Genomic DNA, 17342 nt, shown 5'->3' with positions numbered 1-17342 from the left:
TCCAATCTAAACTTCCCCTGTTTAAGTTTGAACCCGTTACCCCTTGTCCTGTCACTACAGTCCCTGACAAAGAGTCCCTCCCCAGCATCCCTATAGGCCCCCTTCAGATACTGGAAGGCTGCTATGAGGTCTCCACGCAGCCTTCTCTTCTCCAGGCTGAACAGCCCCAACTTCCTCAGCCTGTCTTCATACGGGAGGTGCTCCAGTCCCCTGATCATCCTTGTGGCCTCCTCTGGACTTGTTCCAGCAGTTCCATGTCCTTTTTATGTTGAGGACACCAGAACTGCACACAATGCTCCAGGTGAGGTCTCACAAGAGCAGAGTAGAGGGGCAGGATCACCTCCTTCGACCTGTTGGTCACACTCCAGAATACTGCCAGCGCAGTACAGTACACAGGGTAGAGGGGGAAAGAGGGAGGAAAAACCCAACCAAACAGAACCCACCAAGTAGAGCTAGATAAGGTAGAGGAAGCAACAATGTGCCTTTATCTACACTCAAACGACTTCACTGGAACACCAGAATGTAAGAACGCCTCCACAATGGTTGTAATAGGTATAAACCAAACCAAAACTGGTGGTGTAGTTTGAAACTCCTTGAGCACTTTTACATGCTTTAACAATTTTAACCTGTATTGTTGTGGCAACGAATCATAGGCTTTACAAAGAAGTCCTCTGCAGTTGCGCTACCTGTCACTGTCCCTATGGCTGGTAGAAAGTACTCTCCAATCTCCTTCCAGTAAAGTCAGTGCGCTAACTCAAACCCGCTCCCACATGCAAAGCAGGTTAAACTGGTCTCACAGATTTAGTCTGAAGCAGACTAGAACAGGACTAGCATACTGGAACAGGCTGCCCAAAGCAGTGGTGAATGTCCCATCCCTGGCAGTGGTCAGTTCAGGCTGGACAGAGCCTTGGGCAACATGGTCTAGTGTGAGGTGTCCCTGCCCATGGCAGGGGGCTGGAACTGGATGATCTTAAGCTCCTTTCCAACCCAAACCATTGTGGGATTCTATGATTCTCACACATCTATTCTACTTGCAGAGATGTAGAGGAACAATTCCTGGCAACATGGCAAGTATCAGGAGGTGACATCAACTTCAAATAGTTCAGCAAAATAAATGTTTGCAGCGAGAGGCTTTTTATATCCAACATTCAACTAAAGCAGTCTAAAGGAGATGCAGTTAAGAGTTTAAAGTATAAACATGGAGAGCTAGCATGACTCTTCTGACTCACAGTAACATGCATGCTCTCCTCGACCCAGAGTTCAGAGCCTGGTACCAATTACTTCAATCCCATCCTTAGGCTTAGAAATAACTGATACTGTTCAGGGAGAGAATGGATTCACTGAAGTACAGGTAAATACTAGCTTTATTGGACAACTGTAGCAACAAAAGCAATGTTACCATTTACTGATAGGCTTCTGGTATTCCCTTGCAATACTGAATCATTTAAGTTGAATTAGCACATTTAAATGACCAAAGAAACCTTGAACAAAGTCCTAAAATGGTATTTTTGGCTTTGTCACTTTAAAACATCCTCGTAACAACCTGTTAGGACACGCACAGAATACCCAACCTGTGCAAAACTGCATAATCTCACCAAAAATTAACTAGAGATCGAGGAAAAAACATTCCCTGAATTCAGTGGGTTCCAGTCCTGACCCTTAATGATATCTCTCCACTTCTGATGTGCACCAGTTCTTTGTGCCACTTAATGACCTACCCCTTCAACAGGTAGGTCTTAAACTTCAGGGTTTTAAACACCTGGTAACACCTGAATGCAGAGTAAAGCTGACTTGTAAGACAGTGCCAATGGCATCAGGGCGAGGCTTGGAGAGCACAAAACAGTAACGAGAGGTGATGCTAATTCTCAAACATCATCCACTGCTGCAGGCACATGGTTCTAAAACATGCCATACAGTGTTCAAAGTAAAGGACAAGCTACCTGATTGAACATGATTGACAAGTACATGATTGACAAGTACATGATTGAACTCACCGTCTTCAACATTTTTCCACACACTGCAGGTTGCCACGCTGGAAAATGCCAAAGCTCTAAAGGTTATTAGCCTATTGGTAATGACAACGGGAGCGTGAAAGTTTGCAGTCATGATAACATATTCAACTTAAGAAAATTGAAGACATGATTAAAAACCCCCAACTTACACACAAAACCTCTGACTGTCCCTTCATGCAGCTGATAAAGGAGCTTTCTTCCCTCCGTCCCTACCTCCTCATAGAAGAACATAAAATTAATCTCAACATATAATAAAGACTGAGAGGAAGGGAATCATTTAATGGATTTTTCTACGAGCATTATGCAGAGCAGTTTTTAGTCTAGAAAGGGGTACTGCAGTTTACCTAAATTGACTCTTGAGGGTATTTTACTTAGAATGAATGTTTAATAGATGTTAGCTCAGCTGAAGAAGCAAATAGCTCATGGAAGAGAAATAGCTCTAAATCTCTTCATAAACACTAATTTTTCCACAAGTGCTTCTGCACAGTCCAAAAGCATTCCTGTGCTACTGAAAGATCACAAGCAACTACTTCTGCCTGTCACTTCAGTTGCCTGACTAGAAATTAATCAGAGTTTTGGGATCAAACTCTCTGCTCTTTTTCTCCAGTAGACACAAAATATTGCACAAGTGCCTTTTTCTTTTTTTAGGGAAAATGCATGTAGCTGTGTGCTGGACTGGGGCCCGAGCATCCCTCTTCTGGTGCCTCCCTACCTCCTAGTGTGGCTGCAGACAACTCACATAGCTCTGCTGTCCCTCAGATCCCAGTTAGAAGAGTTGGAGTAGCACTACTTCCCCTCTTTACACAGTAACTGAGAGAGCACAGCAGCAATATTTGCGATTCCTTCACACTACATTTGTAAGAATTCATACTCTGGTTCAAAGTGCGACTTCAAAGGCAGTTTTTAATCTTCCTTTTCTTCCTGCTTCAGCCTTTCACATTGCTTCTTCCTTCCCAGGGGGTTAAAACCTGCTCCTAGATACACACGTCACATAAAAGAGACACTGTGGCAGGGAGTGAAGGCAGATCTGTCACCCTGCATTGCTTTCCCCAGATACCTCAGTCCCTCTCTTCAGGAACAAGAGCAGAATAAGCCGAGAGCCACCGCCTTCCCTGAGAGCCAGTGATACCAGGTGCAACAGCAATACTGTGTGAAGTTTCCAATCAAGTGGGATTGGATGGGGGGGAGAGATACCAAAAATACTTACCAGAAACAATCACCCCAACTCTCCCACTGCTTCAGCCTCTCAAATTGTTCTTGATTTCCACTCACTCTGCTAAAGTGAATGGACTAAAGCAAAGCTTTCAACTAAAAATCAAATTACAATCTACAGGGAAGGGTTGTTGCCAGCCCCAGCTATTGTCTAAAGGATATTGCCCCAGGCAAGAATGAGATTCAAGTCCTTCCTCTAACCAAGAGGATTCCAAGGCTTTCCTCTCTCCTTCCAAACACTAGTGAGTGCTATTAATTAAGTTTACTGATGCTGCCTTGGTCTGGTGCACAGACAGCATGCCCATGCAAGTGATGCACTCCCATACGACATGAAACCAGGCTGAAGCCAGAGGCACTGCACCTTTCAAACTGAAAAACAAGCTGGATGAAGATTTGCATCAGAACAAACCAAACGAGCATTTGTGGTTACTTGGTTCAGCAGCCAAACAAAGAAATAAAATGCTTTATTCACCCAACCCTGCAAGCAAACACAAATGTTTCCTGACATGTGAATACCAGAAGCAAATCTGCTTCTGTACAGGTCAATGGATTAAAAACTCCAGAATTAGAAAAATAAGAGTTAGTATAAAAATCTTAAGTTTGGTTGGTTGGTTTATAAACTGTTATGATAAGGTTAAAAAGAACCATAAACCCCTTAAATTCTATTTTCAAATGCACTAGCAGTAAGATTTCAGTAGAAGCAAGAGATAGATAATAAATTAATGCTAAAACCCAATCACTTTTATATCAGAATGCAACACAAAACCCCCCAATACTCAGTTGAAAATCCTTATAAATCATTTGTTTAAATAGAATACAAAAATCCTCATCTTCCAGAAGTTTACACTTCATTTTAAGACACTGCTCATAACTTTCATTTTAATTTCCACTTCTAATAAGAAATCAAGCTAAGAGTACAATGTCTAATGTTAACCTATGGCACGCTGTAGTTTGGTTTGGTTGCTTTCCCCATTTTCTACGCAGCTCAGTTTTGTTTGATGCTTTGTGAGCATTTTTGATGAAGAAAAAGGCCCAAATAAAGGGCCTAATAAAGGGCCCTGCAAATGCTGTAATTCTGCACCGAGTTAGGTATCTATTGTTCGAAGTAATAGCTAGAAACCAATAGACCTTATGACTCACAACTTACACCAACAGCCATTTTACCCTAGAATAGTTAGGAAAAGCAGGTAAGTCACAAAGCAACTATCAAATCCCCAAACTATGCCTTAAACCCCCAGAGGAAAAAAAAACATACTGGAAAATACTGTTTTCTGTCTCACTTTACATTCTCAAAGCATTCCCCATGTATGAAATACTTCGTGTCTTAGTCTCTTTTCTTCTTGACTGGGCTTGATTTTGGAGCATCCTTGCTTCTTTCTTGCAACAAGGAAGTGTTCTGATCATCTCTATTCTACTCATTAGGAAAGGAAAAGACAGCAAATCAATGTCCTTACACCCCACAGCCTTTCTCTGTGTACCCTTAATACCTGGATGGTGACTAGTGCAGCAGAGAGACAAGGCCAAGTGACAGATGGAGAAACGTGTGCTGCTAAATCATACTCATGCTCAAAGCTTATTTAACCTTTTCTGTTTAAGGTCTGACTGCATCTATGGAAACATATCTGGATGTTTGCAAGCACTAAATATGATTTAGCAAACTATTTAAAACAAGTATGGCCAACCTTCCCAGCTGTAAAAGCCTCACCCCAACATCCTGACTGGGACAGCTTCAAGACACTTGCCAAGGACACTTAAAAAGAAACCCCAGAGATCATGCAACAGGAAAGAGATGACAAAAGCTCTCACAAATCACACCCTGGTGACACAAGGGATTTCATTGTGGGAGCAGCCACAAGGGTCCCATTTCATCTATACATTTACCATCTATATAAGCCCAAATGTACAGGTAAGTAGGTATTAACAGACAATTCAGGACTTTCTACAAGGACCTCAGTAGTTCCATTCACCTCCACTCCTACCAACAGCTTTCAGCCCTCTGCTCCAAAGCTTCTGCAGCTCATGGGTCACACTCTGCAGCAGGAATCCTGGCAACCCACCCTCCATGGTGTAACTACCATGTAACTACCTTGCTCTTTACAAGGCTCACAGGATTTTTGATACTGACATCTAATGCTGTAATATATATATAATGTTGTTAATATATACAGTAATGGAGACCTTTTCCACAGAGGTCAATTCCTGTGCTTTCCTCCTAACATTCTACGATTCTATATTCCTATGGCTATTAAGAACATTTAACAGCAATCTTGCACTTACTCATAAGCTCTTAGCTGCATACTGATTTTTCCTCCAACACAAGAGTGGCATGAATGGCTACCTAATTTTCCATCTGCAATTCCAGTAGGTGGTTTCCATCTGCTTACAGTATCCATACTCAGTTAAAAAAACTAAACAAAAAGGCACAAAATCCACACTACAGAAGTTCTTTGCTGTCAGAGGCAGGGATAGGTCACATCAGAATCAGTTTAGCAAAACTGCATTTGCGGTCTAACTTACATCATCCCTAAGCCAAAGAAACCACAAGCAATAAGAGATTATGTTCAACTGAAGCTTCTTGGCAGCAGCTGCATGAAAAGTAATAGAGCTCCTCTCCCTTTTGCTTCTATCTTTCAGAAACCACTGGGCACTGCAACTTCTGCAGATCTCATGCACTCTGCTGGCAACCTCCACAGCGTTGCAGCTCTTGCTTTGTCAGTGAAGCCACACTGCAAGTCACTTGCTGCATCCATCTCGCCTCATTTTCCAGAACTGCAGGAGAAATGGGCTGTTTCAAATTGATCAGACCCTCAATGCTCTCTCTTTGCTGTTTTGTTGAACGGCAATTTAGCCTCTGGTCACAGATATAAAACAGCACCCTTTGGAAAAACTACTATCTGACAAGTCATGGATGGTCACTGGGAAATGGCTACAACAGCATGGAAGAATTATTCACCTGCTAAACGGGCTGTTAAACATAATTGCTTCCACAATAAAATGCCACCAAGACATAAGTACAAATAAGTAAATTGACTCTGGGTACTCACTAAAGAGAGTGATTATATAGTGCCTGTGCTCACAGTGAAAAGCATTATATCTAAGAAGGCAATAAAGTCATATAAAAATCTGCTTTTTGCCAGTTATAATCCTAAATGCCTACAGAATACATTTAGCATCATCATCACTTACAAATGTCATGCTTCACCTTATACTCAGTACAGACAAGGTTTAGACTTTCTTAATACCATGTAGGTAGTATTTATGTAAGAAAAGTGTCAGGACCAGATTTATTTCAGTAAAAGGCGGCCAAATGTAGCTTAGTAGGACAGGACAGGAAACCGATACATTAACATCACAAGTAGCAAGGTGTAGAAATTAAAGATTCATTCAAAGAAGGAAGCAAGCATCCTCACTGTTAAACTACTTTCTATGAACACCAGTTTAACTTTGTTAAACTGGTTAAACCTTGGTTCAAACCAAAGCCATCTCCATTGCACACTAGAATAGCTAATTTTACAAAGTCAACCCTCCTGAGACTCACTGCTCAAAACAAGGCAAATCTATCTACTTAGGCAGCAAATTCAACCCATAATTAGATGAACACCAGGAAAAAGAACTGCTGTAAGAAACAATTCCAACTGAATGCAAGAAGCATTGCAAGTTATTGGTTTGCTGCAGCAGGAAGATCATAGATGGATGGAAGAAAAGCTTTCCTCTGCATCATACACTGATACAAATGAGGATTTCAGGAAGGGTACAGTCTTGTCATGCACTCACTTGATTTTGAAAACAAAGCTAGCAGCAATTGCCCTGTAAAGACAACTGCTGAATTTAAAAGCAATTTAATTGCTCTCCAACTGACTGCATCACAAAACTAAAAACCCACAGCCAAAACAGAACAACAGACCACACAACACACCAAACAAAACACCCACACCACCGCTCCAGGGTGTAAAATACAACAATCCAATTACTTACATTTTATTGCCAAAGTAGTTAGAAGATGACTGATGTGCCAGTCACTTCGATAACACCTGATGAATGCTTATGCCACAATGTCTGAAGCTTTAAGTGTCATCTCCTAGATGAAGATACCACAGCCCCTGTCCCTATTCATAAGAAGGAGTGGAAAGTCACATCAAACTTTGTATTGTGACGTGTAGTTTTGTCTAGCAGCAAAAGATGGGATGGCACTTTTCAAGGATGTCACCCCAGTACTTGCACACAACAGCAAGTTGTAGCAGCCACTTCTGGTTGTCAAAATAAGTATCTAAAAATGCAACAGCAAAAAGATCAAAGAGCACTGATAAACAGCCAGTTTAGAAATCAGAGCCATGACCTGCTGCACACTGTCAGAGAGCTTAGCTCAGGGAAAGCCAAAAAACCCAACCAACTAAACCACACTATTTGCACAACTTGTTAACTCTCATGATTTTATGGCAGAAATACGTTGGCTTCCTTGATGTGCTGCATAGAGATCAAGAATTTAAGAAAGCTTTGCCTCCTGTGTAGAAAGGATCAAACATCTTTTAAAGTCTACTTCCTGGAAAATCTTATAAAATCACAAACGGTGTTGCTGAAACAACTGCTCCCAAAACTGAACTTGCTCCATTCCTGGCAGGGCTCAAGGCCAGGCTGAACAGAGCCTCGGGTGCCATGGTTTAGTGCGAGGTGTCCCTGCCGATGGCAGGGGTTGGAACTGGATGATCTTAAGCTCCTTTCCAACCCAAACCACTCTATGATTCTAAGATTATATTAACTGTATCTCAAAACTTCATGGTAGAGACTCTCTGATCTTAAAACTTCCAGAGGATTAAAAATTCACTTTCTTTGGAAACCTTTCCCAGTTACACTATTGTCCCAATGAGAAAGTTTCTCCCAGTGCTTGCCCTCATTTTCCGTTGCAGATAACAGAAGCTCCAAGTCTGTTAAACTTAGAAATACAACAAAAAAGTTAGATTTACTTTCTTTTTGCTGACATTCAAGACAGGAATCATTCCAGCCTCACTGAAGGCGATGTACGTTCTGCACTGAATTTACTAGGTGCTTTGTCATTAAAACCCACCTGTAACTTGGATCCTTCTAACCCTCAGGAAATATCAAAAGTGTCTTCTCCTCTTCTATAAAACTTGTTCTTATTTTTTACCTTCACTCTGTTTTTACCTACTTTACCACTCATTCCTACATACCATACAGCATATAACAGTGTGCTGGTTCTCACCCTCAATCGTTCCTTCACAGCTCGTGTCAACATCTTGCGCTTCACCTTCCTCTATTTCTTTTGATGGTTTTTGTGGTTTGGGGTTTTCTAAATCATAGAATCACTATTTAGGTTAGAAAAGACCTTTAAGATCATAAAGATAACACTACTGCGCCCACCACTGAACCATGTCGCTAAGTGCCACATCTATAGGTCTTTTAAACACCTCCATACTCAACCACTGCCCTGGGCAGCTCCTCCCAGTTTGACAACCCCTTTGGTGAACAAGTTTTTCCTAATATTTAACCTAAACCTCCCCTGACACACAAAAAAAACCCGGAAGAGTTTTCCTCACCGTAGGCAACCCCTATCAGCACCACCTGTCACTGTGTAAGACAAGGCAAAGAGTGAATTATAAACCACATTAATGTCAGAAATACGTACAAAACCACAGTGATGGGTAAAAGCCTAGCACAGAGAAGGCTGAAGTTACAAGGCTTCTCCTGCAGGCATCCAGTTATTTTGAAAGCAGTTCAAATAACCTTGCAGCTACTGTTCACTGCGTGTCCTCCTAAGGGAACTGGCAAGCCACAGCCCATACTGATTTCACACCTCGGCTTTGTGTGAACCCTCCTCCTAGGGGTTCAGCTGCCTGTGATCCAAAGCCTAGTTCTGACACAGCAGAACTGAGTAACCTTGGATGAAACTTCTAAGGAAGCTGCCAGCTTGCAAGAAAGCTGTGTGACAGTACTTAGGCTAAAGCCACAATGCATAGGAACAGTGAATTTGCAACTAGACATAAGATCATAGAATCACAGACTGGTTCGGGTTGGAAAGAAGCTTAAGATCGTCCAGTTCCAACCCCCTGCCATAGGCAGGAACACCATCTGCTAGACCATGTTGCTCAAGGCTCTGTCCAGCCTGGCCTTGAACACTGCCAGGAATGGAGCATTCATGACCCTTTGGGCATACTGGACATACCGGAGAGAATCCATGAAAGGGCCACAAGGATGAAGAAGGAACTGGAGAGAGCTGGGCCTGTTCAGCCTGGAGAAGAGAAGGCTTGGGGCGGGGGGGAGGGTGGATCTTTTCAATGTGTAAAGCACTTGAAAGGAGAACGCACAGAGGATGAAGCCAGACTCTTTCCAGTGGTACCTAGCGACCGGACCAGAGGCAGTAAGCACAAACTGAAACACAGGAGGTTCCCCCTGAACGTCAGGAAACACCTCATCCCTGTGTGAATGACAACACACTGGCACAGCAACCTGAGGTTTCCAGGAAGTTGTGGAGTCTCCCTCCCTGAAGAAATTCAGAAACCATCTACACACAGTCCTGGGCAACTGGCTCTAGGTGGCCCTGCTTAAGCAAGGGGGTTGGACCAGACAATGTCCAGAGGTCCCTTCCAACCTCAGCTATTCTGTGATCCCGTGAACTAGGTGCCTTACCTGGAGGTGGTATGTCAATGCTTTACCTGGTTGATCACTAATCCTAGTTATCTACCATACATCTCAGTCAAAAAATAACTGGGTTAAAGTTATGTATATTTTGCTTTCATAGTCTCTTTGTGCATAGGAACGGGTGAACAAAGTGAGTGAGAGGGAGCATTACAGCTGATGACTGCACTGGCTTTCCCTATGGGGGCAGCTACCAAGCTCTCTAACAGGGTCTATGTTGCTGACCAAGTACACTGAATAGTTCTTTAAGTTCTACCGTTATGAATGCACTGATGAAGTAAGAAAGCCTTTGTTCATAATAAGTCCCTACAAACTAGACACTTCATCTTTGTGTGCAAAGCCCAGAATATCATCCCCTTTACCAGTCCATGGAAGATATCTATGAAATAATCTCCTACAGACTACTTCAACAAAATTATCCTTGTAATCAATTTTAGTCCACATAGTCCACCTATAAACAACATTAATAAAATTCCACCCCAAAAAAGACTTTCTTGTATAATGTCACTTTCATATCATTCTTGGCACTTATAATTACAGAAGTGAGACAATACTTCATTCAGTACCAAGGGATAATCGCCTATAAACATTTGTCTCGACATTTTTCATGCCTTTTTGTGTATACTTTGCTCTGAATCAGCCATTCATTACAAATCCATGTTCAGAGATGAAGCTTCTGTCTCTTGTTTCTAATTATAAGCTGCATCTGACATTTCAAACTGCAGTTACAACATGCACAGAACAAACATTTAGTTTGCTTTGTCTCCTAACCCTTCAACAGAGAGAGACAAAGTATCTGAGCTTGTGAAGAGAAAGTGAGTCTCAAATACAGCTCACCAGCTTCCCCAATTCAGACTATGTAGTCCTATGGCACAATTCTTACCTCTGGAAGACCAAACTTGGATGGGTATGAGAAGCAAAGACTGATACTGTCATTTTTCCTGTAAGTTGCACCTGAGCACTTGAGATAATGAATCAAAACTGACAGAAATATTTATTTAGGATCTCTATCATATGGCTGCTTATGTCACAAAGAGAAGCGAAATTAACGTTACAGTTAGACAAGCAGCAGTTTCTCTAGAGGAAGACACAAAAAGTCTTTAATTCAGAGAACATTACATGGGCCTTAAAAGTTTCTGCTTGCTCTCTCTTTGCTTGTCAGTGGCCAAGTCCAGCATGCACTGTCAGTCCCAACACGAGGGCTGACATTGTATATTATACATCTGCACAACAACCAAAAACCAAGCTGCAAGCAGAGCAAACCTTCTTCTATTTCTTCACCACAAGTGGAGCTGAGCATCAGCTTAGAAAATTAACATGAGCTTAAGACCGAAAGCCTTTCTGCAAATTCAAAAAGAACATATCCGGGCACTCTACATGCTGCCTGCAATGCCTCACAGGGAACTGGACCCTACGTAAACCACTCTGACAGGCAGGCTAGTCCAATTACCTATTTCCCCTTTCCTTACTCTTCTTCTCTCCTTCATCCATACACTAATTGCATAGAAACGCCATACATACAAATGGATTCACAGCCCAGAACCCCTCTGTGTGCTGGACTGCATCAAAAGCAGCGTGAGCAGCAGGAGGAAGGAGGTGATCCTGCCCCTCTGCAGGCACTCTTGTGAGACCCCACTTGCAGCGCTGTGTGCAGCTCTGGTGTCCTCAAGATAAGGAGGACACGGAGCTGTTGGAGCAAGTCCAGAGGAGACCACAAGAATGCTCAGGGGCTGGAGCACCCCCCAGACGAAGACAGGCTGAGAACATTGGGGCTGTTCCGCCTGGAAAAGAGAAGCTGCGTGGAGACCTCAGAGCAGCTTCCAGTGTCTGAAGGGGGCTACAAGGATGCTGGAGAGGGATTCTTCATCAGGGACTGTAGCGATGAGACAAGGGGAGCTGGGTTCAAACTGAAACACGGGGAGTTCAGGTTAGATCTAAGGAAGAAATTATTCCCTGAGGCACTGGCACAGGTTGCCCAAGGAAGTGGTGAATGCCCCATCCCTGGCAGTGTTCAAGGCCAGGCTGCACAGAGCCTTGGGCAACCTGGTCTGTTGAAGGTGTCCCTGCCCGTGGCAGGGGGTTGGAACTGGATGATCTTAAGTTTCTTTTCAGCCTAAACCATTCTGTGATTCTAGAAATAATTTTGGTTTTGGGGTGTTTTTTTTTTTCTTCCTCATTTCTGAGCAAAGATGAGTGTATGTGGCCAAACATCTGGCAAGATATTCAAGACATTTTCAATCTTTCTTAGTGAATCTTAATGATCCCATAAAACTTTCTCCATAAATTAACAGTCAAGTGAAAGCATCTGCTTTTATCTGTTACCAACACATGATATACCAAGGCAACACTTCCACTCAAAGTATGCAAATGAAGCATAACTCCATCAACTCTAATGCAGTGGTAACAGCAGCAGCAATGAGCATTAACCCAAACAAGAACCAGGTGTCTACATTCCTGAGCATACTGTTAGCTGTGTGCTAGTTATTTGTCCACAACTCCAAGTATTTTACTGGCATTGACATTAAAGTGCCAGTCTCTTTCAGACCTCATGTAACTGGACAGATATTATCTTACTGCAAACATTTCACAACCTATTATTTAATTCAGCAAGCCAGTTCTCCATGACCCAGGATGTCCAGTTGCTTATTGATAGAATCCTTCTGGGTAGCAAGTAACATTAACTATCCTAGTCCTTCACATTATGCTGAGCCACGGTAACAAGCATTACTAAAGACAACCTTGCCTGAAAGCTATAGACAACATAATGCAGGAGAAGAAACTCTCTTGGGTAAACAGACAATCAAAACCAGTTGGAAATCAATCCCAAATACCACCCATGTCCAAGCTGCACCCCAGAGCCAAATGACCGGCTTTTGCAACCTGTGAGAAGGGGTTCTTACCCTCTCCAGACATATAAAGAACGTCTGTCTGTCTGTCAACTGACAACCCGTGTCACATTTAGCAATCAGTTTACAGTACATCATTCACTGGAGGAAATTACAGCAGGCAGTAGATTAAGAAAGCATGGATTAACGGCACAGCTGCCGTGCCAGAGAAGTTCCACAGCTCACAGTCCTTGCCGCCAAGAAATCATTTCCCGCTTTGGACCAATCTGTTTCCCATTTGTCCGTTGCTCAACTGAAGGGAATCATTCCGTACTATCCCAACCCTCCACAGCAGCCACTTACAGACTGCTGATCCATCAATGACACTCAGGAGCAAATTAAATGTCATAGATACTCCCCCCTGTGTCAATCGTGTGTCTATTGAAAATAAATGAGGAATCAATGTAACATGGGTAGCTACAGCTAGGAATCGCCGCTCTAGTCATACAAGGTTGGTCTGGCAAAGGATCCTGAGGCACTTCTTGCACTCACTTCAGTCAGGCTATCAAAAAAGCTGTCAGCCAGTTCATTTCCAGCTTAGGAGGGCTCATTCTTAGTGGTAAGAATAACAGACTGGTTTGTGTTGGAAGGGACCTTAAAGCTCACCCAGTTCCAACACCTTCCACTAGAGCAGGTTGCTCCAAGCCCCGTCCAACCTGACCTTGAACACAGCCACAGCTGGGCATGTTGAAGATGTCAGTGGTGGTGGGGCAGTGATTTAAATTAGGGGAGACAACTCCTTGCCAGACAAGCTCCTGTCTATAACCAGACACACAATGAAAAGACTTTGCTGTGGAAGGGCTTCTGCCAAAGCAGCATTCTCCTCGCCCCACAACCCCCCAATCCAGCAGCTCTCCCACCAATGCAGGGGAACCAGCTGGGGTGCTCATATACCCTCTCCTCAGGGCCTTGCACCACCAGGCTGCTGGGATGCACAGCACAATTCACCCGAACCCAGCTCTGAAGTGTGTCTCTTGGATGGCGTTACAGCGCCGTGAGAACCTGCTGCACGGCGCTTTGAGCACTGCCTCGGTCTCCACCCCGCTACTCTCGGTGAGCTCGGACCGGAGCAACGCAGCCACTCACTGTGAGCAGAGGAGGATGTAGTTTACCAGAGAGAGGAAGGGATTGATATCTCTGCTCCGAATCCCAGCCGGGATTCCCACAGGAAGAATGGAGTGGGGGGGAGCGGGGTGCGCCCAGCCTTGGGAGACCCGCCGCGCTCCGCCGGTCCTTGGGCGCCCCCTGGCGGGCAGGGGAAGGGGCAGGGGAAGGGGAAGGGAGTCTCGGGTGGATGAACTCTGAAGAGGCCGGTACCGGGGCTGCCACTCCCGCCGCTAGTCCTGCTTATCAAATCAGTATCACAAATCAAATCAGGATGCCACAAAAATGTTAATATCAGGCAAATCCTACACTTTCTGCAGGGCACTGGTGGAACTGCCAAGGCAGCTTACTTGGACTGCATCCTTTGTATAGTCATTTTCTTAAGGAAATCAATGGGAATTTGGTCTTTTACTGCATCAGCTTTCACGCAGTACTCGATAAGTACCAGAGAGAGAGAAGCCCAGGTAAGATTTCCCAGCAAAGCTTGAATTAAGCCACTTGCAGTCTTAGGTTCCCATTCTTGCCTGATACAGTCCCACTCCTAGTTCATTTTTGCAGATCATATGGTCCCCAAACACCTGCACTGAATTCCAAGTGCTGTACTCAGCCTTCGTAGATACAGTATTTCTGCATGCTCAGAGCTGTGATTCAGCAAAGCACTCCAGCTTGTTCACCGAAACACTGGGGCATGCATTCATTTTTCAGCATGCACGTCGCTTCCCTTACCTCTGTGTAGCTTTTTCTGGGGCACAAATGCTGCTCTCAAGCCTACCTTTCTTTGAGAATCAGGGCTCTTTAAGGACATGCACACCACCTTGAAGAAGAATAAGTTCCTAAAACAGAGCTGGAAGGAAACTTCACAGCTGTGGAGTGTTCGCAGCACAAAAAGGGAAGCAGAAGCCAATGAACACAACTTCATTCTGTTGGTTTGCAGTAAGCACACAGAAACTACATTTGGCTGGTCAGCGGGACACAACATGAGGGTCTGCAGCTACTCAGACCTGAGTTTTCACAGAACAAATGCTTTGTACTGCCAAGAGTTAGCATCTGCAACCGAACCAGCAAAGGACACTTCAGTTCCAAGTGCAGGGAAAAGCAGAGCTCCTCAGAGCAGCTGAGGTTTTGCTTTCAGGCATCGTGTAAGAAAGTAATACTATTTAGCCACTCTTAAAGATTGCATACTGCAGGTTTTAAGCACAAAAATAGCCTTAGAATCACAAACGCTTAAACCCCAAAGTTACCATTTGTACAGCAACCTCAGCAGCACAGCTTTTTGTACCCATGTATTCTCTGCCCTCAAGTTAGAACTTCCTGCTTGCTTAAAATCACCTTTCTGATGATGTATGCTATAGCAAAGGATACTAAATTCTAGCTTGGATATGTCTGTGAAGTGCTGCTGACTAATGGTTGCATTGGGAACATAATGCTGACTGCTGGCTAGCTCACTTTCAAATTCCCCACCCTAGCATTCTGTTATCAGAGGGCTGGTTTTGCATACAGCCTACTAGATGATTTTAAAACATTACAATAGCAAACCTAGGAAAGGGGAAGCTACGACAGCATAATAAAATAACAATGCCTACCAAATACCATGCGCATGCGAAGGCATTGAAAGCCATAGAATAGAAAACCACATAGAATAGAAAATTGTAAACTTTGAGCATTGTCAGCCAACTATTGGATGCAATACCTGGAAACGTCTTAATTTTACAGCATACTTCCAACAGTCCACAGCAATCAAGGCAGATAATCCAAGTAGAACTGGCAGTCTAGACCTTGCTTCCATCTGGCTTCCCACTTCTTGCTCTCTCAAACTTCCTAAGTGACTTGGCAAGGCACTTAAGTCTCTACATCCATGGTGCTTTCCTGTCTCACCTCTATGAACTCTGAAGACAGATCAGCAGTTGCAATATATCAGTGATAGGTAACATCTAAACGCAAACCAGCACTGAACACAGAACACTACAACACATACTCCGTTAGCTTCTCTGTGTATGGCGAGCTCCAAGCTTTGGCACGCTGCTAAGAAGCTAGTTTTTCTGTCCAAGGTACAAACATCCAATCTCGTATGTAGAATTAGTTCAGTATAATTCGCATCACTTCAGTATTTTCAACTAGGTTTAAGCACCCGATTTGAGAAAAATCCCCAGTGATCAGAAGTTAGGCATGACAGCCCAGCTACACGCTGCCTACTGAACCCCACAAACGGACAATGCTCTCCACATGCACATAATCTTTTGGAATGTTATTAAGTTTTCTCTGAATACTTTTAACTTTAGTGATAGACAATTTGTCTTCTATCACCCTAGCCCAGGAAAGCTGTTCAGCACACACCTGAGCTCTTCCATAGACTTGTTCTTAAGGATATTAGGTATCCAAGACTCAAACCTGGCCATGAGGTTAGCAATACCGACATATCTATCTACAGACACTGAGTGTACACATTCGTACTGGATCATGGTCTCAGACTGGGAACACCAGTACTGATGTACCAAAGGTAACAGAGTTATGCTGGTATGCTCTGCTTCCGAAACACCACCTCTTCTTCTATAACCAAATCCAAGTGCCCCAGACATAGCAAATACACCTGTCCCAGTCAGGATTAACCTAAGGCTATGTGAAGCTTCCCAGTAATGTGCATTGGAACTCCACAGACCACAATACAGTGCCTTTTTCTTCTTCAAAGGGCTAGATCATTTGCAACCTGAAATTCCAAAGACCCAAGAACAAGCTTGATGAACGCCATCCCAAAGGAGTTTTCTCATCTGAAAGTAGTTACAGTACAAAGAAAGTGTTGTATTTTCTTTGTTCTACCCTCCCCAAGCCTGCTCCTATATCACTGCTATTTAAAGTGCAAGAAAGTTTCCATTTAATTTTACTTACTTTCTCACCTTCCAAAAAAGCAATCTGACGGCAACATTTGCAGTTGCAACAACAAGAAAAGCTCCACAAACAACCGACTAGAATCCCCGATCTGCCTACTGTCAGGTGTTTTAGGAACACAGGAAAGACGGAACAGCAATGACTGAATAGTCAGCTCCCGTGTGAAAACTGCAAGCTTTTCTGGGAGCAACGCTCTGTCTTCTGTAACATTTCTGAACAATCACACCAGACAGCACTGCTCTTCAGCAGAGAGACTATGGCTACACGCACGCCTGTGCGTCTCTTACAGCTGGGTCCCTGGTTCTTGGCTATGGGTTGAGAGGCTCAGCTGCAACACAAGCGATAAAGCACAAAACAGGTTCAGGGTAAAAGCAGTTTGACTTCACTGCCATCAAAACACAGGGAGCATAATCTAGATTTGAATCACTGTAACGGGCATCACCTATTTCTCTGTTTAACCATCAGGTTTACTCGTAAACCTGCAGGTAAAACAGCCCCTTGGATACGGCAAGGGGAAGGAGCCGACTCCTTCAGGTGGAGCACCGCAACTAATGCGACTTGGAAGTACTTCAGGTGGATGGGCAGAAACAAGACC

The 17342-nt window shown here is 43.6% G+C and overlaps 1 protein-coding gene across 4 annotated transcripts in view; it reads right to left on the bottom strand.

Annotated features, from left to right (window-relative positions):
* CPNE4 (copine 4) overlaps positions 1-17342 on the bottom strand; it is a 289357-nt gene that overhangs the window by 205046 nt on the left and 66969 nt on the right. The gene's annotated exons all lie outside the window — the stretch shown is intronic.

The sequence above is a fragment of the Lathamus discolor genome, chromosome 2, assembly GCF_037157495.1.
Source record: "Lathamus discolor isolate bLatDis1 chromosome 2, bLatDis1.hap1, whole genome shotgun sequence".
NCBI classification, from domain to species: domain Eukaryota; kingdom Metazoa; phylum Chordata; class Aves; order Psittaciformes; family Psittacidae; genus Lathamus; species Lathamus discolor.
Note: the sequence above shows the minus strand (reverse complement) of the source record. Positions and strands in the feature narration are given on the sequence as shown.